Source organism: Hyperoodon ampullatus (assembly GCF_949752795.1).
Source record: "Hyperoodon ampullatus genome assembly, chromosome: 1".
NCBI classification, from domain to species: Eukaryota; Metazoa; Chordata; class Mammalia; order Artiodactyla; family Ziphiidae; genus Hyperoodon; species Hyperoodon ampullatus.
In genome coordinates this window covers 181,500,341-181,528,171 of record NC_136914.1, presented here as the reverse complement: position 1 = coordinate 181,528,171, position 27,831 = coordinate 181,500,341, and positions in this window count along the sequence as shown.

Sequence of the window (27,831 nt, the reverse complement as noted above, 5' to 3'; positions counted from 1 at the left end):
TTGAGGTGACACTAGAATGCCATTAGAACTCCTGATGAGGGCAAGCCTTAGGCTGTTCTGCTGACATGTATCTCCCTTCCTGTATCCTTCTGCAAAGCTCACCTAGTGTCAGGTGTGGCGTACTGGATCTTGTGAATGTCTTTTGAATGCAAGATCATTGTTGGTGGTTGAGCAGAATGCGCAAGGTACACTTTACACTGAAATTTATTCTAGGTGAATGAAATCCCCAAATATTAAAAGCAAAGCTTAAAAAAGTTTAGAAAAATACATGAGAATTGATATATGTTTTTACCCGCATAAGGAAGGATTTTTTAAATTTATGTGTTATATGTTATTCAAAATGGCAATTAACCAATTCACTAGAATTTAATATATTCTAAAATGGTCAAGTTATTGCTAAAGTATAAATTAACTTTATATTTTAGGCAATGCTTATTTATGTTAGACTAAAAACTTAATAAGTTATATGTTTTGACTTGTCCAGCAAAACAAATATGCTTGATAAGAGTGCTAGGTAGTTGTTTACATCTTTCCATTAATATGCTTGCTTTTAAAATCGTTTGTGCTTAGGTCCGTATTTCCGTATGATGGCTGTGTGTATGCCCACAAGCATATATATGCCCACTAGGAAGTATTCCAAGTCTAGGAAATTTCATGGAATTAAGCAAAATATCTACATATGCATATACACTAACAAGAAGGGAAAGGATTAATAAGTTTCACAAAATAAGGATCATCAAAAGATGCTTCAAAAAAGATGAAAAGACATAACACAGAGTGTGGAAAGACATAACACAGGGTGTGGCTAGAGATGCTGCATGAGAAGCAGATGGGAGCTGAGGGTGGGAAATTAGGCAGAGACCAGACCATGGCAGGCCTCCCAGTCTTTGGACCTTTTGTTCCTTTTGCTTAGGATGCTTTCCTGTCTCTTTGCCTAGCCCTTCCTTCTGTCTTTTAGGTACGTGGTGGTTAAGTATCACCATACTCTGTTACTGCATTAACATTTATCACAGCTGTAATTTTTCTACGCTTGCTTGTGTATTTTCTCTCTCCCCATCAGAATATATATATGCTCCACAAGGGCAGAACACATGCCTCTTATTCAGTGTTTTATCCATAACACTTAGAACAGTATCTGCATGTACTAAGACCCCCAGAAAAGAACTGTCAAATGAATGGATTAATTGAAGCAGAATTGAGGGCTAAAATATTGGTAACTGAATCTTTATTTTAATGTGATTTTTCTCTTTAATTATATTCAATTTTGTTTACCAGTGGGCCAGGTACTGTATAGGATGGTGCAAAGGCAACAAAGTGGACTAAAGTCCATTGGGCAGAACAAAATCTTGTGGCAGAGACATACCTAGAATTACTGGATTAGGTTACAAGCGCTAAAATAAAGATAAATAAAGTGTTAGGAATTTTATTTTCACAATAAACTAAATGTGATAAGCATTCATTATAAGAATCTCTTCTGGGCTGCAGTAATAATCTGTTTATCTTTTTTTTTTTAAAGAAAAATGAAGTTTATTTTTATGAACTTTTGGAAAATAACTTGGGTGATTCAGTAGAAATAATTTATATGTGCATAGTACTCTACATTCTGTTTTGACAGATTGGAAAATATTTAATAGGGAGACATACATTTCAAATGATTTTCTAGGAATAGAAATCACACTGTGATGGTGGTTTTAATTCTATTATTGAATACCTTATTGCTCTTCTTGAGAAGCTATAGAAATCATTTTCTTTAAACTATATATTCTTAAAATCATAGTCATAATTTTTTCCTTTCTTATGCCTGTAGGTTTTTGAAAATGAAGTTAACTCAGGGGAAGTAAAATTGTTTCTTCAGGATTTTCAACATAGTGATGATTTTGAGGATCAGTTTAAAAAGAAGACAGAAAGGTATAACTAATATGCTTATTTAGTGAGTTTTTTGCTTATTCATATTCATGGCTAGCCCTCTGAGTGGAGACAGTGAATAATGGCCCTCAAATGTTGGATTAGTTTTAAAAATATAGTTCTTTGTAGTAAGTACAACCTGATTTGTCTAAAAATAGGGTGTATTTATGATCTCATAAATACGGTATTAAACACAAGAAAAGATATTCCTAAAGAATTAAATTTCTCTGTCATATCAACAATTACCCAGTTCCAAAGCCTTTGTAAATGTGTTTGGAGCTCTTGGAGGGGGCAGTGTACTTGAGGTAAGGTAAAGCTCAGTACACAACTAAATCTTGAGACATTATATGCTTCCAGAAAGAAAATAATGTACTAGAAATGGAATTATTAGCATGATGAATACTTGGTACTATAAATGAAAAAAAATTTAAAAACTGGGAGAAAAGTAAATTTCCATTAGAAAAACAAAAGAAACAGCAGCTTTCATGCTTATAAAATGTTCAAATTTAGGTGTTACAGGCAAAAACATCAAATAAGGAAACATTTTTTTGAGCCGTATTTTCTTAGAGATTTATAAGTAATGTTAGCTACAGTCACTGGAAGAACACTGCATAATAATGTGTATAGTATGCAACTTGTATAAACAACTTTCACAAGTGCATTAAATGAACAAATAATATTAATTCAAAAGGCGTTTTGAGATAATAATATATGCTACTAATATATACTAATTAGTAGATACTAATTATATAGTAAGCACTGTATACAAATACAAAGTATTAATAGTTCTTGCTCTCTAGTTTATAGCTTAATTGGGGACACAGACATGTAAAAGACAAATTTAAATACAGTGTAGTAAATATTATTATAGAGTCAGAGTCCAAGGATTGTGGGTGCAGAAGACAGGACTATGCAAGGGGGAGAGTTCCCCACCACCTTCTTTGAAGAAAAGATATTTTGGTTGGATTTAGGATCGGATCTTAAATAAATAGAAATTCAGCAGGTGAAAAGGGAGGGAAGAAAGTTTCAAGCTGTGGGGAGAAGTTTGAGCAAAGGTAAGGAGCTGTGAAAATGTCTTATTAATGGTGAGAAATGTAATGTGTCAGGAGTTATAAGGTGTATGTGAATTGGAATGCCAGGAAGCTTGAGAAGATGAGAGACAGAGCAAAAAATATGATGTGGGCCAGAGTGTGAAGGAACTCAATATATGTGAAACCAAGGAGTACACATTTTATTCAGTCTGTTAGAATGAAAATGAAGCACAGATGGAATCCTTTTTGCATTTTCCTATCTGTCAATCACCTATCTGGAAGGAGGATTGCTGGTAATGAGGTGAAAGATAGCTGGCAGGAAATGGAGAACAAGTTGATGTTTACAGTAACCCAAGAAAAGGTGGGAAGGAGGAAAGAGCAAGAAACCTGAAATTACCCACAGAAACAAAAGGAAAAGGCATTTACTTTGTTAAGGCTGAAGCATAAAGGGCTTAAAGGAAATTAATAGAGATAAGGATGAAAAAGTAGGCAGGGGCCAGACTACCAACATCCTCAACTTATGAGTCCAGTAAGGAGCCTGAGTTTATCCTGACGTTGGTGAACAGGTATAACAATTAAATTTGACTTTTGGGGATAATTTTCTCTAGAAATTGGAGATTAGACCCAGAAATCAAATTAGGAGGCTTTTGCTAAGTGGAGTTGCAAATGAAAGCGCAAAGAGAGCCAAGCAGATAGCATAAGTGAGTAAGCTGAGTAGTGAGAAGTTGGAGAGGAAACAGAAAGGGAGTGTGGGCTCATAATTTGAGAAATCGGTTAGAGTATGTAGAGCAGTTATTTAGACAGAGAAAGATTAAAGGGTCTTCTCTTTTTAAGGTGACAGAGGATCAAGTATTATGATATTGTCGATAGAATTTGTAGATAGGGAGAAATTAGTTATACATAAGAAAAGATAATTTTAGAAAAATCTCTCAGAGGAGACAGAAGGCATAGAGTAGAGAACATGGAAGGATTAATTCTGAACGTGGAGAAAGTAAGGAGTAATGAAGAATGTTGATGCATTTTTAAAGAGAGTAAGTTGAAAGAGTTCTTACTTTCTGGCTTACGTTTTATAGAAGGGACTACATTTTTACTAAAGCAGAGAATTGAGAAGGGGACTACATGAGGGTGGTAATACGGCAATTAGGAATGGTAGAGGAAATGGAATAGAGACGTACCAGTGTTTTCCAAATGGCTCTCTGCTGATACTAGAAAACCCAGGACTCCAGTACTCTTCTTCCACCACAGCCTGGATAAAGGAGGAAAGAAAGTGAATAGGTGGCTTGATCCTAGGTGGCTTGATCCAAGGCGGCTAGTTTGCAAGCCAGGTGAAAGGGAGAGGAGTTGGAGTTTGTGATCAGACATTCGAACTTTGGAATTATCTCTTTGAAAGTGGGCCAGTTCCAGGGGCTGACAATGGAAATGGGTGGCTGAGCTGAAATGGAGGTGAATGTCAATTGAATAATTAATATAGATTATCAGAGATTCTTTCTTAAATATATACATTCTCTGAAACCATGAACAAATATAAATTTCTTTTCTAGTGAGAGTGACCCCAGCTTGTGGACAACCAGTAACTTCTTTCTAAAAAAGAAGTCGAGCAGTGAGGATGAAGAGCTGGCAGGGCCTTCCCATACTGACACCCCTAAACTTCAGGGTATGACCTCATCCTATTTTATTAGCAGATTCTTGAAGAGTCTATATTTCAGAGGTATGCACAAAGAAATTTCTAATATAAATGCAGGTCTTGAGCTAGGAAAAACTTTTTCAAATGGGGAAAACATGATTTTCTAGGATTTTCCTTTAAAAATGAAGAAAATGCTCCATACCTCACATTCATAAAGGGCACATTTCTACCCTTTCTTTAAATATTTTAGTATAGCACACATGTCAATTTAATAAAATGATCTGCTTTTATTTCTTAATGATTTGTATAGCCTTGAATATGACCTGCTTCTTCATTTTCTTAATTTTTATTTGTTGCACAGTATATACTTTTAAGTAAAATAATAACTTTTTTTTGGATTATACATTATCACGTGTTGTGGGAAAAAGAAAATACAGGTATATATAATAAAATAAGTCATAATACTGAAGAATATACCAATTTTTTTCTGTGTATATGTATTTACATTTGTATATAATATAAATATAACCATGGAGAAAAATATACATATATAATTATTGTGTATAAGGTTGAAGAATCACATACATACCTCAGAAACCTTGGAGTCAGAGAAGATCTTAGAGATCACATTTCAATCTCTCATCAAGTGCCAGAATCATCTTCTCTGATGACTTTTTTTTATTTGAGGCATGTCAAATCTAATTAAGGCAATATCACACTATATAATTATTAAAGTACAGTTCTCACACAAAAATAGTTTACAAGAAAATACTTTTTAAATACTGAAGTATAACTTATATACTGTAAAATTCACCCTTCTAGCATACAGTTCTATAAGGTTAGACAAAGGTCTACCACTACTGTCAAGATACAGTACATTTCCTTCACCCCTCAAATTTCTCTTGTGCTCTTGTGTAGTCAGCTCCTAACTCCACCACCAGCACCTGGCTACCTGTAATCTGTTTTCATTCTCTTTACTTTTGTCTTTTTCAAAGTGTCATGTGGATGGACTCATAAATATATTGCATTTTGAGTATTTTGCACTTAGTATAAAGCTATCCACACCATTGCATTCACCAGTATTTAATTTAAAAAAATTTGCTGAGTAGTATTCTATTATATGGCTACACCAGTTTGTTTAGCCGTTTACAGTTTGAAGGACATTTGAGTTGTTTCCAGATTTGGCAGTTATGGATAAAAGCATTACAAATAGTCACACACCGGTTTTGTGTAAACCTAAGTTTCCATTTCTTTAAGGTAAATATCTAGGGGTGGGACTTCGGAGTCATAAGTATATAAATGACAAGCTATTTTCCAAAGAGGCTGTACCAATATGCTTTTTACTTTCTTTTCCTGCTACTCTTTTTTCTCTTTGTGTTTCAGTTTAGGCAATTTTTATTAACCTGTCTTCAAGCTTATTAACTCTTTCCTCAGCTGTGCTGACTCTACTAATGAACCCATTGAAAGCATTTTTTTTTTTTTTTTGAAGTACGCGGGCCTCTCACTGTTGTGACCTCTCCTGTTGCGGAGCACAGGCTCCGGACGCACAGGCTCAGTGGCCATGGCTCACGGGCCCAGCCGCTCCGTGGCATGTGGGATCTTCCCGGACCAGGGCACGAACCTGCGTCCCCTGCATCGGCAGGCGGACTCTCAACCACTGCGCCACCAGGGAAGGGAAGCCCCCAGGGGGGTACTTTTTAAAGTAACTTGTTTTTACTTATCCCTGGTACCAGAAACTAAGACAACACCACTTCTACTTCTGCCTAACCAAACTCTGACTGGAGAGATGAAAAAATTGAAAAGGGGAGTTGGGGCAGTTGAGAGTGAGTGTTGGAAGTTGCCTAATCCTGGGATGTACTTCGGCTGCTTCTGCTGAGAGTGACGGATATGTATGGAGTCCTTAAGATATCCTGATAATCACTGTGCCAGGCACTGTTGCTCCTTACTGAGTAGCAAAGAGTTCAGTGTGCTTACTGGTACCTCCAGTTACTGTGCTCAATGAATGTGGTAATATTGAGATTTGTATGGGGTGCTTTGGGAGCTCAGAAGGGAAGTATTTAGCTCTCCTTGGGCTTGGGGGGAAGATTTGCTAGAGGAGGTGACATCTGGATTGAGAATAACCCAAATGAGAAAGATGGAAAGAGGAAGTAGATGATCAAGGTATAAAATAGCATGGGATATGTATAGAGAGATACAAGTAGTTAAGTGTTTCTGGAATGTAAAAGTTCAATGCCAGGGAGTAATGAGAGGTGAGATGAGGCTATAGAAAATAAGTAGAGAAAGCCAGAACATGAAATGTCTTGGAACGTGAACTTCATTATGAAGATAATTGGGAGACATTGAACAATTTTAGTAAGAAGCGTCCATGATCAGCTAGGGCAGTTAACAATTAGATAGAAAGCAGAGACTTTGGTGTTTTTCAGATAAAATTGGCAGACTTTATGTGACTTATGACTTGTGACTTATAAGGAGCGTTCAAAAATTATGCTGTCAAATGCGATAGCCACATTTGGCTATTTTATATTTAAATTATTTAAACTTACATAAAATAACAAATTCAGTTTCTCATTTGTAGTATCCACACTTCTAATATTTAATCACATGTTACTAGTGGCTACCATTTGGGCAGCAAAGATATAGAACATCTGCATCATTGTAGAAAGTTCTATTGGGAAGTATTGGTCTAGAATAACTCATAGAATAATTCATTTCTTGCTCTAACAGACTTAGAAAAGGAATGATTTATAGGAGAAAGTGATGTTACATTGCTCTAAGTGGATTTGATTAGCAGGTAGGTGATACATGTGTTCTATAGGAGTGAAGGGGATGGGAGTTAAACCGGAAACTTGAAAAGAGTGATGAGATTTGGAGTCATCATCAAAGAAGTTGATTGGAGCACAGGCAATGATCAGGAAAAGGGTTGCTGGAGGTGTGAGGTTGGAACCCATAATTTGCAATAACAATAAAATATGCAACTATGTGATTAATTTTTTCCTAACCATGGAATTCCTGAACACAGGTTATGAGACTTACCCAGGGAGGGATGTTGCTTAGTATATGTGGCAGGATTCAAAGGATGAAAGGAGTTGACAGTTTGGAAAGAGAATGATTTAGATAATCAGCCATGAAGTCTAAATTTAGGGAGATGGATGGAATCAGGGGCTAGGAGGAAATGGAGGACAACAAGGACAGGAGAGCTCCATTTAGTCACATTGTTGGAGTTGAAGTGAAGCACAAATGAGGTGGTAGCATAACAGCTTCTGCTCAGAAAATGATGTTGGAATCTAAGAACTGGAAGATTTTTGATACTGGACATTATAGGTAACGGTGAGTCCAAGGAGTGATCACATTGTGAGGACTAGAAGAAAGAAATGGTCTCCTCTGCAAGAGAGAAATAAAAATGTGAGGTTAGAGTGTCTGTTTGGCTGTTGAGATCCCAAATTTGCCTGGTCAGAATCTGTGGTAGGGTGATAGCAATGAGAAGGTGAAGCTAAAAGGTATGAAACTCAAAAGGAAGAGAGGTTTTTGTTCAAAGAGAAGGAATAATGAATTGGAAATAGCATTGGGCAGCAAGTGGTATGCAACCTAACCTCTAGGCTCTGTGGTACCTAATCTCTAGGCTCTGTGGTACCTGGAGTACAGGAAAATACGTGGCCTTGATTAGAGAGGGCTGCAGAGTGCAGTGCCCGTGGGAGGCAAGGCCAGGAAGTGGAAGAAGCATTTAGGGAAGTGATGATAGTTTCCACGAGTTTACTGTGGGATGGGGGCTTGAGTGCAAAGGGAGATGTTGAAGAGATAGAGAAGTGGGGAGGGAGGGGAAAAGATAGAATTGAAGAGCATGAGGATCAGAGCATAGAGTGGTATGACAGAGGAGGCCAAGGATAGTAATAATGGCTGACATTGATGGAGAGCTTGCTGGCTGTGTGCTAGGCCCTGTGCTTGCTCTGTACACCTGAGGATTTGCCTGATCCTTCACTCTCCTAAGACTTGTTGATTCCCTCCTATTAACCAAGTATTGTGCCAGATGCTGGAGATAGAAAACAGAAACAGTCTCAACTCTTAGAGTGCTTACAGTCTAGCGGGGAAGGAAAACACCAGTTCCAAATAACATGTGATACATGCTATGGCAGGAGAAAGGACAGCATGCTTGGAGAATACAGGCCAGGTGGGAGGCCCAGAGGAATGATCTGTCTGCAAGGATTCAAATGCTCGGTTCCACCTGTGCACCCTTGACAAGGGCATCTAGGATGGTGGCCTTTGGGCTGAGACCCACAAGCCTCAAAACCATGGGGTTGATGTTTGAAGAATCTGCACCATGGCACTGTGTCAGGAAACCAGTGAGGCCCACCTTCTTGCAGGTTCTCAGTGGTCAACAGTGCATGAAAGATTTAATCCCTAAAATATGTGATGGAGTGAGAGCTATCCTCAATTTGGTGCCTTCACAAGATTTTCAAGTGTCGTTTTCCTCATCCAATTTCACGTACCGATGATTCAAAATTGAGGTTTTATATTTGGAACTTAGGAAAATTGTATTTCTATTTGGAACGTAGAAAAAAGTGGTACATTAGGGAGAAGCAGAGGAGCAGTGAGAAGCCCTTCCTGAGTTTTTTCACGAAGGCGCCCAGTGAAGTAAAACGAGGGCCCCACACTGGGGAAAGGGTGAACCCGCTGGAAGGGATGATCGGTAAACTCAAAGTGCTTTATCTGTCAACCCTGAGTAGAGTTCCATGGCTCCACTTTCAGGGGGTTCAGCAAAAGAGTGGGGACCAGAGTCTACTCACATGGTCATTAACTGCCCCATTCTCATCACCGGAGGAGGTTGCCCCCCACCAAATCCCGGTTAAGCAGCTTGACAGCACTTACTGTTTTAATTAAATTTAGTATCATAATATTTAAGCCAAGATAGATTGCTGTTCTATCTTATTCCTAACATGTTAGCTCATCTTTCGTCCTAAGTGTTTTGGATTCTTGGTTTGTTTGGACTCTTCTACATTCTCATGGTGCAGAAGAAAGATGGTAGAGTTAGATTTGGGAGGGCTACATTATTGTCCCAGCTCTAAACATATGAGCCTTCTGACCTAGCATACATCTATCAGTCAATCAAATTCTTACTTTTTCATCTGTAAACTGAGGATATCACAGTGCTTTCCTCCCCAGGGTTGATGTGAGGATTAAATGAGATAATGCATGTGAAGTCCTTGGCACAGTACCTGGCACAGAGTAAGGGCTAAATTCCTGTCACCTGTTAGTATTTTTATTATCCTGTTACCATATAGCAATTACTATTACTATTTCTGGCATATTAGAAATTAAGAGAAGATCTCTACTATGAGACGTTGATAAATCTCTCCTCTCTCTCCGCCTTCCTCTCCCTCCCTCCCTCCTTCTCTCTCTCCCTCTCTCCCACCCTCTCTCTTTCCCTTTCTCCCTCTCTCCCTCCCCACCGCACCCCCACCCCCACCCCCACAGACAGGAGCTAGTCACTTTGTAAAACACTTGCAGTTCACCAAGTGGCCAGACCATGGCACTCCTGCCTCAGCAGAAGGTTTTATAAAGTATGTTCGTTATGTAAGGAAGAGCCACCTTACAGGGCCCATCATTGTTCACTGCAGTGCTGGCGTGGGCCGGGACAGGGGTGTTCCTATGTGTGGATGTTGTGTTCTGTGCCATTGAAAAGAACTTTTCAGTAAGTGTGTGAATTACGCAGATAAACTGATGCTGTTAGTAAACACTATACTTTTAACAGCCTTCTAATAACTGAAGACTAATATTTGGCCTTCAAGAGCAAGCAAGTAAATAGAGAGCCTGTGAGCTTTGGATACCTGCTTCTCACTTAACTGCTGCAGGTTCTTGGAGGTGGTTGTGAGGATTAAAGTACACAATGCAAATGAATGGCTTTGGACAGTGTCTGGAGCGTGGTAGGTGCATCGTAAACATGAGTTCATTTTCCTTTTCTTTCCCTCCACCCACACATACAGTTTTTAGAATCTTGTTAGAGAATGTTGATGATGTGTGCCTATTTTTAATGAACAGAAATACATGCATGTGAGCACATTGGGAAAAAAAAAAGTAGACTTCAGAGTTAATGAGAGGTCCCTGGCTTTGACTGCCAGTTTTGCCACACATTTTAGATTTTGGTGACTTTCTGCAAATTGCTTATCTTCTCTGAAACCTAGTTTTCTCATATGTAAAATAAGGATAATAATATTGTTGGGTTTGAGCCAACCATTAACAATTCTTTATTTTCCTCCAAAATATGGAACCAGCTAAGGGATAAACACAAGAATTAGACATATGGTGATTCTACTATGATCTTTATTACTGATTAATTAGGGAATGTGACTTTAGATCCGTGCCCCAAAAGGCCTACTTTTACTGAACTGCTTTCCTGTGCTGCAGAAGTGCGGAGGGGAAGACATTTGTTTAGTTAGCAGGCACTGCGGGGTGCGGGGGGAAGCGGCTCTCACCATGTCCACAAGTAATATGAAAATCCACACCTCGGTCATAAGACAATAGGGGCTACGAGGCATTTGTCCTGGTAGGCAAATTTTGCAGAGTTATCTTGTTATCAGAACAAATGTTAAACCTCTGCTCTCTTAGGCTTTATGTAGTTATACCCCAACAGTGACAAACTCTCCCTTGTGATAGCAAATTGGCTGCATGGGTTCTACAACACTCCATTCTAAGGTAATATTACATCGGGGGTAGAAAAATGTCCTCTCCCAGAAACTCCTTGGAGGACCGAGGGAGTTTCTTTTTCTCAGAAGCTTGAGCCAATATCTCCTAGCATTTCACTGTTTCCGCTTCAGTTATAGCCCTTTCCCTAAACTGATCATTGTGGGAGATGCTGGTCCGTTAAGGTCTGTCAGGGCTACTCCAGGCCATACGGCTGAGAATGAGAGAGGAATGGTTTTCCAAAGCAAACTGAGAGTTTTGTTCTGTGTTTTTTAACAAAGAATGAATATAAACTGGGTGGTAAAAAAATGACAAATGTCCCCAAAATGCTGAAAATTTAAGTAGTATGAATCTGACGTTACCTCTTCCTATAATTAATGTTGTTTTATCCTTTTAACAGAAAACACATTAGCATAATTTTTATTTTATATATCCTTCATCATAATTAATTTGTTGATATTTGTTCTTATTTTATATTACTTATAGAAACTGTAAAAACTATAAATATTGTATTTTGTGATTCTGAGGAGCACTTTTTTTTCCCCATCATTATACCTTCTTTAAACTCAAAATGTGTTTTATAATAAGTCATCTGTCAGCTTAATTGACAGTGTTTTTCTTAGCGGTATGTAAAATAGTGATGTATTTTACAATTAAGGATGCTTAGATTTGATGGAAAATAGTGGTTCAAAAAAAGGAAATGCATCCATTGTTGCCTTATTGGCTTTTCATAGAACCTTGAGCTATCAAATGTTCTTACTTATGCCCCTCTCTACTCTTTTTCAGAAATTTTGTCCACCAGAGCTACTCAAAGTATGGTCTTGGACCAGCAACAATCTGTGTTACTTGCAGCAAGATAAGTTTTCTGAAATTGAGAGCAAGCATTTAGAAACTTTCAAAGCAGTTTGATATATTGCTGTGACATCCAAGAGCATGACAGTGGGTTGGCCTCAGTGAACAGGATGTAGACCAGTTTGTGCGTTGTGGAAATCACACAGGGAGTCTTATGTGCTGCAAGCTGTATACCAGCCGTGTGTGGCTGACATTTTAAGATTAGTTTATCAATTATAACTCTAAAGGATATGAAAATCTGAGAATATATAACCATTTATTTCTTTTTATTGTTATTTTATAGTCATTTTTATTTTTAAGTAAGCCTGCTTAAAAATCCTTAAAACATTGGGAACAAACTGGCTCTTTTCTTGCCAACACTGATATTGCTCTGTAGTTGAAACATTCTTTTTTTTTTTTTTTTTTTTTTTTTTTTGCGGTATGTGGGCCTCTCACTGTTGTGGCCTCTCCCGCTGCGGAGCACAGGCTCCGGACGCGCAGGCTCAACGGCCATGGCTCACGGGCCCAGCCACTCCGCGGCACGTGGGATCTTCCCAGACCGGGGCACGAACCCGTGTCCCCTGCATCGGCAGGCGGACTCTCAACCACTGCGCCACCAGGGAAGCCCTGAAACATTCTTGATAGAACTTTCTCCTCTAACCATCATCAACATGTAATAACAGTTGTTAATTATCAGTTACCATATTATCACATAATGAAGTGAGTAATCCAAAATTTAACACATTAACCTTTACGAAATCAAAAATTCTTACCACATCACTAAACACACTGTCCAGTTCATCTGGCAGGGTTCTTTTTTTTTTTTTTTTTTTTTAGGTAGCCAGACTTTCTTGATGAAGCAGTGTGTTGGTTTATCTTTTGGGATAAATTCTTTAATCTGTATAACTACCTCAGACTTGTTTTCTTGTCATTGCAGCTCTACTACCAGAACATAATCCTACACAAAACTTAAGCTCCAAATTACATTTGATGACAATGTAGTACTTTGCATTTTTATGCAGTTTAAGACTAGTTAGTTGTGTTTATCAGTAATCAAACTGAGAAAAGGAAGAATTCTTCCTTCTTATCACATCATTTTCAAATCACACATATACTGAATCACTATGTTAGCAATAGCTGTGCAGTCAGTAAGTTGCAATGGTAAATACTTTGCTACTTTTGTTTCGTGAGTTGGTACCACTTCGCATTACTAGCCAGTCCCTGAATTCGTCAAGCTGTGGCTTCATTAGAAAATGGTACTTTAACTATCTTTTTTTGCCACACCTTCAGCCCAGATTTTCAATAAAGCACCTTCAGTACAGTCTGTCACCATTATCTGGCAATCGTGTAAGGGTTTTTAGTCTTAGCAATTCAAAGTGCTGTTTTGTAAGTCTGCAGAGTATTAGTGTTACATGTGAAATGTTGAACATGAGCTTTTTATTTTAGTATTCTTTAAAATAATTCTTTTGTCTTGGAACTTACTGCTTTTGTCTGTAAGTGACAAGTACATTTTAATGGTTTCTTTGCTTTGTTAGCCAGTACATCTTTGCAATTAATACAAGTGTGGCATGAAGAACCTAGGGGTAAAACGGGAATAAAGACACAGACCTACTTGAGAATGGACTTGAGGATATGGGGAAGGGGAAGGGTAAGCTGTGACAAAGGGAAAGAGAGGCATGGACATATATACACTACCAAACGTAAGGTAGATAGATAGTGGGAAGCAGCCGCAGAGCACAGGGAGATCAGCTCGGTGCTTTGTGACCGCCTGGAGGGGTGGGATGGGGAGGGTGGGAGGGAGGGAGATGCATGAGGGAGGGGATGTGGGAACAGATGTGTATGTATGACTGATTCACTTTGTTATAAAGCAGAAACTAATAAAAAAAAAAAAAAAAAAAAAAAGAAAAGTTGCAACGATAAAAAAAAAAAAATACAAGTGTGGTTTTAGCAATTCACAATTAATAAAGGCTATAAAACTCAATGTATGAGGAATCATAATGCTAGGTAAAATTAACATGAACTCTTTTGGTCTTCATTTCTTTGTAGTTACTTACATCATTTAGTTACTATTATCATTATCATGTAGTTAACTATTATCATTATCATTTATCATTTGGTTATTATTATTATTATTATTTGGTTAACCACTACACAGCTATATTCAGAAAAGCTGTGCCTTTTCTTGTCAAGACAATCCAATGCAGCAGCTTTTGCCATCAGTAAATTAAGGTTAAAAATGAATAATACAAATATATTTTCATAATTTGCCTGATCTTAAATTACAAATTAACAGACTTTCAAGAAACAATGGTTTTTAAATTCATTGAAGTTCTATTTTATCAGTATTTCCTTTTATGGATCATGCTTTTGGTGTCAAGTTTAAGAACGCCTCACCTAGCCTAAAGAATTTTTAGGTCCTAAAGAATTTTTCCTATGTCCTTTTCTAAAGTTCTGTAGTTTTATATTTTACATTTAAGTCCATAGTCCATTTTGAGTTAATTTTTTTATAAAGGGCAAGGTTTAAGTCAAGGTTCACTTGCTATTCTTCCTCCACTGAATTGTTTTTACACCTTTGTCAGAAATCATTGGGAATATTTGTATGGGGCCTATTTCTAGTTCTGTATTCTGTTTCATTGATCTATGTGTCTATCCTTTTGCCATTACCACATTTTGGATTCCTGTAGCTATATAGGAAGTCTTTAATATCAGGGAGAGTGATTCCTTCTCTTGCAAAATTGTTTTAACCATTATAGGTCTGTGCCTTTCCATATAAATTTTAAAATTAGATTGTCTATGTTTACAAAAAAGCTTGAGGGATTTTGATAGGATGAATTGACATTTTTACTATGTTGGATCTTCCAATATGAATGTGGTATGTCTCTCAATTTATTTAGGTCTTCTTTGATTTCTTTCATTAGCATTTTGTCATTTTCAGCATATAGCTTCTGTTTGTGTTTTGTTGGATTTATTTTATTTCATTTTTTTTGAAGCAGTTGTAAATGGTATTGTGTTTTTACTACCATGTTCGTTGTGTGTACACGTATGTACAAATAAGTTGATTTTTGTGTTTTAAAAAAATATTTATTTATTTGGTTGTGCCGGGTCTTAGTTATGGCATGTGGGCTCCTTAGTTGTGGCAGGCGGGCTCCTTAGTTGTGGCATGTAAACTCTTAGTTACAGGATGCATGTGGGATCTAGTTCCCTGACCAGGAATCAAACCTGGGGCCCCTGCATTGGGAGCATGGAGTCTTAACCACTGTGCCACCAGGGAAGTCCCCAAATGCAGTTGATTTTTGCATGTTGATCTTGTATCCTATGATCTTGTTGAACTCACTTATTAGTTCTAAGAGGTTTTTTTGTCCTGTTTTGTTTTGTTTTCAGATTCCTTGGGATTTTCTGCATAGACAATCATTCCATCTGCAAGTAGGGACACACTTACCTCTTCCTTTCCAATTCATTTGCCTCATATTTCTTTTTTCTGGTCTTATTGTGCTACCTGGAACTTCAAGTGTGTTGAAAACAGGTGGTGAGAGCAGACATTCTTGCCATCACTAATATTAGGGGGGAAAGCAAATTAAAATTATTTGTTCTATGAAAGATGCTATGAAGTGGATGAAAAGACAAGCTACAGACTTGGAGAAACTGTTTGCAATCCACATATCCAACAAAGGTCTCACATCTAGAGTATATAAAGAACCCTCAAAACTCAATAGTAAAATAAATAAATAAATAGGCAAGTAATTCAGTTAGAAAATGGGTAAAAGACATGACATTTCAACAATGAGGATGTATTGATGATAAATAAGCACATGAAAAGATGCTCAGCTTCATTAACCTTTAGGGAAATGAAATTAAAACCATGATATTCAGCTGCATGAGCTGCTTGTAAATTTTGGAGATTAATCCATTAATCCTTTGTCAGTTGCTTCATTTGCAAATATTTTCTCCCACTCTGAGGGTTGTCTTTTCGTCTTGTTTATGGTTTCCTTTGCTGTGCAAAAGCTTTTAAGTTTCATTAGGTCCCATTTGTTTATTTTTGTTTTTATTTCCATTTCTCTAGGAGGTGGGTCCAAAAGGATCTTGCTGTGATTTATGTCATAGAGTTCTGCCTATGTTTCCTCTAAGAGTTTGATAGTGTCTGGCCTTACATTTTAAGTCTTTAATACATTTTGAGTTTTTTTTTGTGTATGGTGTTAGGGGGTGTTCTAATTTCATTCTTTTACATGTAGCTGTCCAGTTTTCCCAGCACCACTTACTGAAGAGGCTGTCTTTTCTCCACTGTATATTCTTGCCTCCTTTATCAAAGATAAGGTGACCATATGTGCGTGGGTTTATCTCTGGACTTTCTATCCTGTTCCATTGATCTATATTTCTGTTTTTGTGCCAGTACCATACTGTCTTGATTACTGTAGCTCTGTAGTATAGTCTGAAGTCAGGGAGCCTGATTCCTCCAGCTCCTTTTTCTTTCTCAAGATTGCTTTGGCTATTCGGGGTCTTTTGTGACAAAGGATTAATCTCCAAAATTTACAAGCAGCTCATGCAGCTCAATATCAAAAAAACAAACAACCCAATCCAAAAATGGACAGAAGACCTAAATAGACATTTCTCCAAAGAAGATACACAGATTGCCAACAAACACATGAAAGAATGCTCAACATCATTAATCATTAGAGAAATGCAAATCAAAACTACAATGCGATATCATCTCACACCAGTCAGAATGGCCATCATCAAAAAATCTACAAACAATAAATTCTGGATAGGGTGTGGAGAAAAGGGAACCCACACACACTATTGGTGGGAATGTAAATTGATACAGCCACTATGGAGAACAGTATGGAGGTTCCTTAAAAAACTAAAAATAGAACTACCATATAACCCAGCAATCCCACTACTGGGCATATATCCTGAGAAAACCATAATTCAAAAAGAGTCATGTACCACAATGTTCATTGCAGCTCTATTTACAATAGCCAGGACATGGAAGCAACCTAAGTGTCCATCGACAGATGAATGGATAAAGAAGATGTGGCACATATATACAGTGGAAAATTACTCAGCCATAAAAAAGATACGAAATTGAGTTATTTGTAGTGAGATGGATGGACCTAGAGTCTGTCATACAGAGTGAAGAAAGTCAGAAGGAGAAAAATGAATACCGTATGCTAACACGTATATATGGAATCTAAAAAAAAAAAAAATAATGGTCATGAAGAACCTAGGGGCAAGATGGGAATAAAGACATAGACCTACTAGGGAATGAACTTGAGGATATGGGGAGGGGGAAGGGTAAACTGGGACAAAGAGAGTGGCATGGACATATATACACTACCAAACATAAAATAGATAGCTAGTGGGAAGCAACCACTTAGCACAGGGAAATCAGTTCGGTGCTTTGTAACCACCTAGAGGGGTGGGATAGGGAGGGTGGGAGGGAGGGAGACGCAAGAGGGAAGAGATATGGGGACATATGTATACGTACAACTGATTCACTTTGTTATAAAGCAGAAACTAACATACCATTGTGAAGCAATTATACTCCAATAAAGATGTTAAAAAAAACCATAATAAAATATCAGTAGACATCCATCAGAAAGGCTAATATAGAAAATAATGACAACACCAAATGCTGGTGAAGGTTTGAAAAAACTAGATTACTCATATGTTGCTTATAGGAATCAATGTAAAATGGTATGTCCAGTCTGGAAAATAGTTTTAAATGTTCTTTAAAAAAAACAAAAGCAGAACTAAACTAAACTTACCATATAACCTTAGCAATAACACTCGGGTATTTATTCCATAGAAATGAAAACTTATGTTCACACATAAACCTGTATGTAAATGTTCATAGCAGATCTATTTATAATAGCCAAAAACTGGGAAACAACCTAGATGCTCTTCAACAAGTTTAATGGTTAAAAAAATTGGTACCTGTCCATACTGTGGAATACTATTTAGCAATAAAAAGGAATGAACTACTGATACACTCAATTTGGATGAATCTTGAGGCAATTAGGCTAAATGAAAAAAAAGTCAGTCTCGAAAAGTTAGATATTACATGATTCCATTATGTAATCCCCTTGAAATAACAAAACTATAGAGATGGAGAACAGATTACTGGTTGCCAAGGGTTGGGGGTTAGGGGTTGGGGTGGGTGGGTAGTTCTAATGGATAACAGGAGGAAGTCTTGTGGTGGAACTGTTATGCACCTTGATTGTGGTTGCAGTTGCATGAATTTTCACATGTGATAATATTTTATAGAACTATACATACTCACATACATGGCCACTCTCACAAATGATTGCATGTTAAATTGGCAAAATCTGAATAAGCTCTGTAGATTGTACCAATGTCAATTTTTTGGTTTTGATATTATACTCTAGTTGTAGAGGATGGTATAATTGGGAGAAACTAGGTGAAGGATACACAAACTCTGTACATTTTTTGCAACTTACTATGTATCTATAATTATTTCAATATAAATTTTTTTTTTTTTTTTTTTTTTTTGTGTGTGTGTGTGTGTGTGTTACGCGGGCTTCTCACTGCTGTGGCCTCTCCCGTTGCAGAGCACAGGCTCCGGATGCGCAGGCTCAGCGGCCATGGTGCACGGACCCAGCCGCTCCGCGGCATGTGGGATCTTCCCAAACCGGGGCACGAACCCGTGTCCCCTGCATCGGCAGGCGGACTCTCAACCACTGCGCCACCAGGGAAGCCCTCAATATAAAAATTTTTAAAGGCTTAATTAACATTTTAAATTATTATAGAAATGACAAATTATATAAATAAAAGAATGCTTACATTTTCTCTGATTTTTATGTACTTTTGGATTATAGTTAACAGTTGACAAACCTTAAATTTCATGTGGTCTTGCTGCACATGACTCGTCCTCAGCTTACACCACATGTGACTTTTCAGGCAAGTTCAGCAACACCTGAGCTGGTCTATATCTTGTTCCACTGATGAGGCTGCTCAATGTTACACCACTGTCAGATTGCCCTAAGAGTTTCTAAACACTTATTACCAGCTTCTGGACCCATCGTGGTCTAGCAACAGCCCTTTGCACACCTGCACCAGCTTAGTGACCACACTGGGTAGTGCTGGTCTCCGTGCACAGGTGCAGAATCTGGTGTTGGGCCAACTGTTGCTCAGGGCCTCCATTTGAGTTGAGAGAGCTCTTTATATGAGAAACAGCTGTGTTACTGTTGTGGCCAGAAAAAGTCTTCTATGCTTCAGACTTTTGCAGATTCACAGTGCTGCTTTAAGTTCTCCCTTCTGAGAACAGAAAAGTATACACAGGGGCAAATTTGTTGTTATTTCTTTTGGAGAACATTTCTTATTATAAATGATTGCTTCCTGCTTTTTCCTGGAAACCCATTTAAACAAGTCTTCCTTATCCATTAGACAAGGTTAAACATAGTACATTTTCTTATGACTGAAAATGAGAACTTTCTGGTTAAATCTTGAGATATCTTTTACTGGAAAGAAGTATGGCGTACTCCTTTGGCATCTGTGGGATTTGTGTTTTCCCCCTCTATGGATAATACAAAATTACTGTCATCCTGTTACAGTTCAACATCATGAATATAGTGGGCCAAATGAGAGAACAACGTTATGGAATGATCCAAACAAAGGTAAGTCTCACCGCGTAAATTCTAATAAGAACAATAATGAATATAAAGATGAACATTGTATAGCACATTACAATTTGTAAAGCTCTTTTGCCTACACAGTTTCATTGAATTCTCACCGTTTGAAGTAGACATTAGTTATGCTCTGATATTACTGATGAAATACTTCAAGTTCAGAGCAATGAAGTTTGTTCCATAATGTCATTCAGACAGCAAGTAGAGGAGCCAAGACTGAAATTGAAGTCCCCTAATGCCCACACACATGCTTAGTCCATAATGCCATTTTAAGTAACATATCTAAAGTTATTTTCCATAAATTTCTGGATGGCAATTTTGGGATATTTATTTGCAACTAAAATATCAAAGTCACTGACATGTCATAAAAAGGAAATCATTTATGTCACAGATTAGTTATATTAATCATTGGGGGGATCAAGAGAATATGGATAATGAAAATAAACAGGTACCCCTAAATCGTTTTTAGGGTTTTTTTAGGCAATGTTCAATGATATGAAGTGTTTCATTTGAACTAGGCTATGTCTAAAAAAAAGTTTAAATTTGATTTATCCAGTGAAGATATAAAGAGATTGAGATTGAGTCAGTTTCCCTTCTGTTCAGTTAAGCTTCAGTTAACTAGTTCTAGACCAAGAACTATATTATTATCATTTATCTTCCTGATATTTTTAAAAATGTACTTACATGAAGAAGTTCTTGGTTAAATGTTTGCTCTTTTTAGGCACTTTTCTTTGTGGTTGAAAAGTACAAATGTGTTTTCTGAAAGTGGATATTGGCATTCAATTAACATTCCATTGTTTTTCATATATGTATATATATATATATATATATATATATATATATATGTATTTAGGAGCAGTATATCCTTTGTTATAAAATTGTGCTTGAAGTTCTTCAGAAGCTTCTGACTTTAAAGTAAGAAAGACTTCTGTTGCTTCACACTTGAAATTACCAAGTGTCTTGGAGCCTCCTCATAAAGAACATGTTCGAGCTGTGCTGAAGGGCTTTGCTTATGCAAATGTGCTGTCTTGGTGTATCATTTGACTTTCCTTCTGACAACTCCCTGAAGGCAGCATCATTTGGTTTGGGGTGGACGGTGTTTACCCACTGATCTTACTTAGGTAATATCAAGTACCCTCCCACATTTTCCAATGAAATGAAAGTTACATAAAACAACTGCAGCCTATTTGGTTGAAGGGGTTACAGAACCCAATAAAGGACTTAAACTGTATTATTTAAGATTTTATTTGGAAAGACAGCTGAAGGGAGCTGAGGATTCTGCGGATCACAAGATCGCAAGATCATATCATGACCTCTTACAGGCATCTTCAAGACAGATACGTATCCATGTTTTTTAGCTAGAGTCTGTACTTGTAGGTGGTGTTTGAAAAACTTAGGTCACTAAAGAGTCCAATTATGATGGATTAACTGTCTCTGCAAATTGGCTTCCATTTTCCTGTACTTCTACACTCCTCTGGGGCCCCAGGGACAAGCTACCTTTCTAGAGCAGCTGGACAAGGACCTGTTGGTCTGGGAAGCATTTTCATGGGTGGGCAGAGTTCCTCCTCTCCATCACATGAGCACATTGGTGAACGGTCCAAAACTAAAGCAGATGCTTATATAGAAAGTCCAAGAGGAAATTTTTGCCCGTCTTGAGTTCTTTCCTATCCCACCCGAACACTTAACATATTACTCAGTCTGCTTTGTTAAAAGCAAATATTACATTCTACTTGCCTCTTACTCTCTGCCCTTTAGCTAACCAATAAACTTTGATATAAGCTGTATTATGTACTTCTGAGTATCTCTTACAGCAGATATATTTTTCAAACTAATATCTATGATAATTATTTTTTTCTTCAGAGTTCCATTAAATCATTTATTTCCATAACTGCCCCACCTCCACTGTAACATTTAGAAGTTGGCTTTGGGAACCAGATTTTGGAAAACCAAATTCATAGTTGTGAAAATGAAAACTTCCATATTCTGTTTTTGAAAAGATATGGCCATTATTATAGTCATCTTATTATAAGACTTTGCCTCATACAATTACAGTGATATTTTGGTCAAGAGATTTCAGTGACCAGTTATTCCTGATTATAAACCATAAAGCAAGTGATACATGTCTTTGTATGATGTAATTCAGTGGAGATCAGAATAGCCTATGCATTATATTGGGAAAGTTTCTAATATTAATCTGTAAATCTTGAATTTTTTTTTTTTTTTTTTGCGGTATGTGGGCCTCTCACTGTTGTGGCCTCTCCTGTTGCGGAGCACAGGCTCCGGACGCACAGGCTCAGTGGCCATGGCTCACGGGCCTAGCCACTCCACGGCATGTGGGATCTTCCCGGACCGGGGCATGAACCCGTGTCCCCTGCATCGGCAGGCGGACTCTCAACCACTGCGCCACCAGGGAAGCCCTAAATCTTGAATTTTTAAGAGAATTATTTTGTTCCCTTAGCTGAATGAATACTTGAAATGGTTGAATTAAAATTGATAATTCTCATTTTAAAAATAATTATATGCTGGAAATATACTTTATATTAAATGGAATTGATGATTTTGCCTATTTACATTGTATAAATAATAGTCTGTGCTAAACATTAATTTAATTTTGATGATTAGCTTTTAATATTTGTATTACTAATTTTATTTTCTCTCTATTATTATAAAATAATAGATATAATGTACAATAATATTTCTGAGAAGGATTCTATGCTATTATTTAAATTAAAAGATAATACTGGGTATTACCCAAAATATTTTTATTATTTGGGCCTTGAAATGTCCTTGCAAAGAAAAATTCCACAATTCTCAATGGTAAACCTGTCTCTTCTTTAATGTGTGCCTCATTTTTATAGCTGGACTAATTTTTAGTTTTTCAGGGAAATTAAGTAAATATGGCAATACTGATTACATTTGTTTTTATTTCATTTTTGGGATGTGAATTCCAAACTGAAAATTTTTGACTAATTGAAATACTAAGTTTTGTACCAACAATAGATCAATTTTTGCCTAGGATGTGAATATGAAACTCCCATTGACACCTTTGTAAGTACATGAATGCTTATTTAGAAGAAATTTTAAAATATTTACATATATACTTATAAGCATATATGCATATATTAACTTTCAACTTTAAATACATATTTTTTAAATTGTATGTGCTTGATGAACTTATATGTTGGACCCAGACTTTTCAGGCATAAACATTGTAGGTTTTATTCTCATATAAGTCTTAGCAATTTATTTTTCTTTGCACCTTTCACCTCCAATCTGTCTAAAACACTGTTGAATTTTCAATTAAGTTTATAATTGTTACTCAAAGGTCATTTCAGTAATTTATTTATGTTGAAAAATCTCAAAGGAAAACACCTTAAATAACTCTAAAACAAATAAGTTTCATTTCCTACTTACTTTTTCTTAATCCCTGGGAAGAATTAATTTTCTTCCGTGTTGTCTTGAGGTTCAAGTAATTGAACCAAAAAATTGGAAAACACTAAGTAAAAACAGGTCAGTAGTGGGGGTGATGGATTGCTCAGTGGAGTACTCAGTTAGTCCACAGCCACAATCAAAAAGCAATAACCGATGACCTCATATTGAAACAATTTGAGTTAGAAGGAATCTTAAAATATATCTAATTTTTTTTTTTTTTTTTTGCGCAGGCTCAGCAGCCATGGCTCATGGGCCAGCCGCTCCGCGGCATGTGGGATCTTCCTGGACAGGGGCACGAACCCGTGTGCCCTGCATCGGCAGCTGTGCCACCAGGGAAGCCCTCTTTTAACCATCTATCTAACCATCATATCTGAAACTTGAACATTTTTTAGACACTACTAGCAAGCAACATCATATTTAGAGCTGAAAAAATAGAGCCTTCCGATTAACAAAACAGTACCTCCTGTTAGTACTATAGGTGAGTACTGCTCTAGAGTTAACCAGCCAATGCAATAAGGTTACAAAAAGGTATAATTGCTATAAATATTGGAAAGTTGGAACACAGTAATCTTTTGTTTGGATATTTTGCCCACATAGAAATAGTAGACTCAACTAAAGTATAGTATTAGAAGATTCATTATGAAGTATGGATAAAAGATATCTATGCACCAAAAATCTTTCTCTATATCAGGGGTCAGCAAACTATGGCCCACAGGCCAAATCTGACCTATTGCCTGTTTTTGTAAATAGAGTTCTATGGCCATTTCTTTATATATAGTCTGTATATAAAGACAATGCTTTTGTGCTACAATGGCAATGGCAAAGTGGCAGAGATCATATGGCCCATAATGCCTAAAGTATTTATTATCTGGCCCTTCAAAGAGAAAGTTGGCCAACCCCTTTTATATATCTTTAATAGGAAAAATATCTCTGAGCAATAGGGTTATGTACCATATATATTTTATAAAATGTATAAAATACTTAAGATTAAACTTACCAAGAACTTGACCAGTTCATATTCTGAATGAATAGTAAATGAATAGTAAATGCATGAAAAGAACCATGATATTTTTGAAAAGAAAAATTAATTGTGAGGAAGGGACAGGGTTTGCCTTAGCAATAATCGAAGTATTGTCTAAAGTCACAGTAATTAAAACAATGTGAAACTGGTACAGGGATACATAAATGGCTCAATGGAACAAAATAGTCAAGAAGTAGACTCCACAGACTCATATATATTTGTGAATATTTAATGTATATTGTATGCTAAAGATAGCATTCCAAATCCAGAGCTTCAAAATATATGAGGCAAAAACTGATAGAACTGATAAAACTGGAAAGATAGAAAAATCTGCAATTATAGTTAGAGATTTCACCTCTTAATAGTTAATAGAATAAGTAGAAAGAAAGTCAGTAAGGATATAAAAGATTTGTATAACACTATCAACCTGCTTGACCTAATTGACATTTGTAGAGAGCACTTCACCAAACTACAGCAGAATATACACTCTTTCAAGTGCACGTGGAACATTCACCAAGAGAAATTATATTGGGGGTTCAAAAAGTCTCAATATAACTCAAAGGAAAGGAACTATATAAGTATGCTTATGGAATTAAGTAGAAATCAATAATATAAAAATATTTCAAAAATTCCAGAGTATCTAGAAATTTAACAATGTACTTCTAAATAACTTGTGGGTCAAAGAAAAAAAGAGAAATTAGAAGATACTTTGAAATAAATGAAAACACAACAATCATAACTTGTGAGATGCAGTGACAAAGTTTAGGGGGAAAGTCATATTCTTGGTTGGGCTATGCTGAATTTGTTAGGTCTGTGGGACCTCCAAGTGTCTCTGCAAGTCTAATGTTAAAAGGATTCCTGAGCTGAAGACCTAGATCTTAGAGAGTGTTTGCCTTGAAGGTGATGTTTGAAGGCATGGGAATGGATGAGCTCCCTAAAGGAAGTGAGATGGAGGCCAAGGGCAGAGCCCTGGGAATGTCAACATTCATTCCCACTTTGACTGCTCTTCATGGCCCAGCCTAAGAGCCACGGTTCTTCTTTCATGAAGCCTCCTAACATTCATCTCTCCCTCCTCTGATTCTTTCCTCAGTGCTTTTCAAAGTCTGTGGTGAAAGACCTGTTTCATTTACAAACAGATGGACCCCAAAACAGCCAAAATAGCCAATAGATATTTACTGGAAAGTGTGGTGGGTTAACAGCAATTGAAACTGGATGAGTATCACTACTGTCCACTTCAAAAGTGAGTAAGTGCAAGCAGCACTTGGTAAGACCTAAAGGGGTTGGAGCAGTCTAGTTCTTATCTACTCTAAAAGCAGACCAGCCAAGACTCTTTTCCAGGACAGAGTCCCACACTGAGGAGAAACTGTAGAATCAAAATTGAGCAGAACAGGGATAATAGGGATGAAGAAAAGAGAAAGTCCATATAAAAGTGAGTGAGGTGAACAGAGCTGGAAAACCTTTTTAATGTTTTGAAATATTAAAAAGTTACAAGATGGGCTTCCCTGGTGGTGCAGTGGTTGAGAGTCTGCCTGCTAATGCAGGGGACGCGGGTTCTTGCCCCGGTCCAGGAAGATCCCACATGCCGTGGAGCGGCTGGGCCCGTGAGCCATGGCCACTGAGCCTGCGTGTCTGGAGCCTGTGCTCCGCAACGGGAGAGGCCACAACAGTGAGAGGGCCACGTACAGAAGAAAAAAAAAAGTTACAAGAGAGAAACTACAGTATGCAAATGACTATATGACCTAACAAGGTAGACATAGTCACTTAAAATGGGGGGAGAATGGGTATACTATAGGCAAAAAATGTTTAAGTGATTTTGGTAATAACTGGTAGAGTAGTATTGGATTATTATTTTTAGCCTATTGTAATACTGGGTAAAGTAAATGAGTAATTATGTGATGTTTGAATTCAGTTATCCTCTGTGTCATTGTGAATGAGGACTCTAGATGTAGAAGAAAAAAGATACAGGTGTAATACAGAAGTTAAGTAAAAACCCTATGGTTCTCAATTGAAAATAACAATATGAACCCAGGAAGTATTTAGATGCTAGATAGATAGATAGAGAGTCAGATGCTTTGTCAACTTAAATGGCCTAGAAACAGTGACCAACTTAGTAAAAATGAGCATCCCTAGTGTCCAGATTTTGATTTCTAAATCTTGCAAGAATGAGACTGACATAGACATTTTCAGACACCACAAAACTGAGTTTGCTTCCAGCAGAGTACCCTGAAGGAAATTCTAAAAGTTAAAATGCCAGAAAATTATCCCAGATGAGTTAAAGATGGAATTAAGAGGAGAGAATGGGTTAAATGTTTTGTTGGGTTTAAAATACACATATTGAATTAAAATACATTACAGGGACTTCCCTGGTGGCGCAGTTATTGGGAATCTGCCTGCCAGTGCAGGGGACACTGGTTCGAGCCCTGGTCTGGGAAGATCCCGCATGCCGCAGAGCAATGAAGCCTGTGCACCACAACTACTGAGCGTGCTCTCTAGAGCCCGTGAGCCACAACTACTGAGCCCACATGCCACAACTACTGAAGCCTGTGCACCTAGAGCCTGTGCTCCGCAACAAAGAAGCCACTGTGATGAGAAGCCCGCGCACCACAACAAAGAGTAGCCCCCTCTCGCTGCAGCTAGAGAAAGCCCGTGTGCAGCAACAAAGACCCAATGCAGCCAAAATAAATAAATTAATTAAAAAAATATATTACAACACTAACATATTGGTTGGGAGAGATATAAATAGATTTTAAATGGTCTGAGTTTCTTGGACTATTCAAGAGAAGGGTAAATTTATCAATTAATATTAGATTTTGATAACTTTAAAATGCTTCTTATAATTTCTATTGTAACTACTAAAAGAACAGGAAAAGTGTATAAGTTCCAAATTAAGAGAAGGTAAAATATAGGCAAGACAGGACAGAAAAAGAAACAGAATGTGGTGCAAATAAAAAGCATATAAAAAGAGTAGACTGAAGCCCAAAGATATCAGTAATTATAATAAATGATAAGTGGATGAAATGCTCAATGTAAATGATGAAAAATCAAGAAACAAATTTAAAACATAAGGATACAAAAAGGCTAAAAATAAAAGGGTGTAAAAAAGGATGCAAACACTAGGCAAAAGAAAGCTGGCATGGTATATTACTTTTAGACAAAATAGAATTTTAGCAAAAAGCATTACTAGAGAGGTTCTCTGGAAATATATGACCACTCTAAATTTGCATGCACCTAATAACAGGGCCTTAAAATATATAAAATATATATACAGAATAAATGAAGCATATATATAAAATTAAAAACTATAAAGAGAGAGACAATTACAAAATAATAGTGAGGGGTTTAAACCTCTCTTAGTAATTAATAAAACAAGCAGACAAAAATCAGTGAGACTATAGGAAGAAGACAGCCACCTACAGGCCTCAGAAGAAACCACCCCTGCCAACACCTTGATCTTGGACTTTTCCCCTTCAGAATTTTAATAAAATAAATTTCTGTTGTATAAACCAAAAAAAAAAAAAAAAAAAAAAATCAGTGAGACTATAGAAGAACATGATATACCCAGTTGACCAAAGAACATATATAAAACATTGCACCCAAACTGCCGAATATACTTTTTTTCAAGCTGTCATGACACTTATACGAAGAATGACCCTGGGCCTAAAAGCAAAT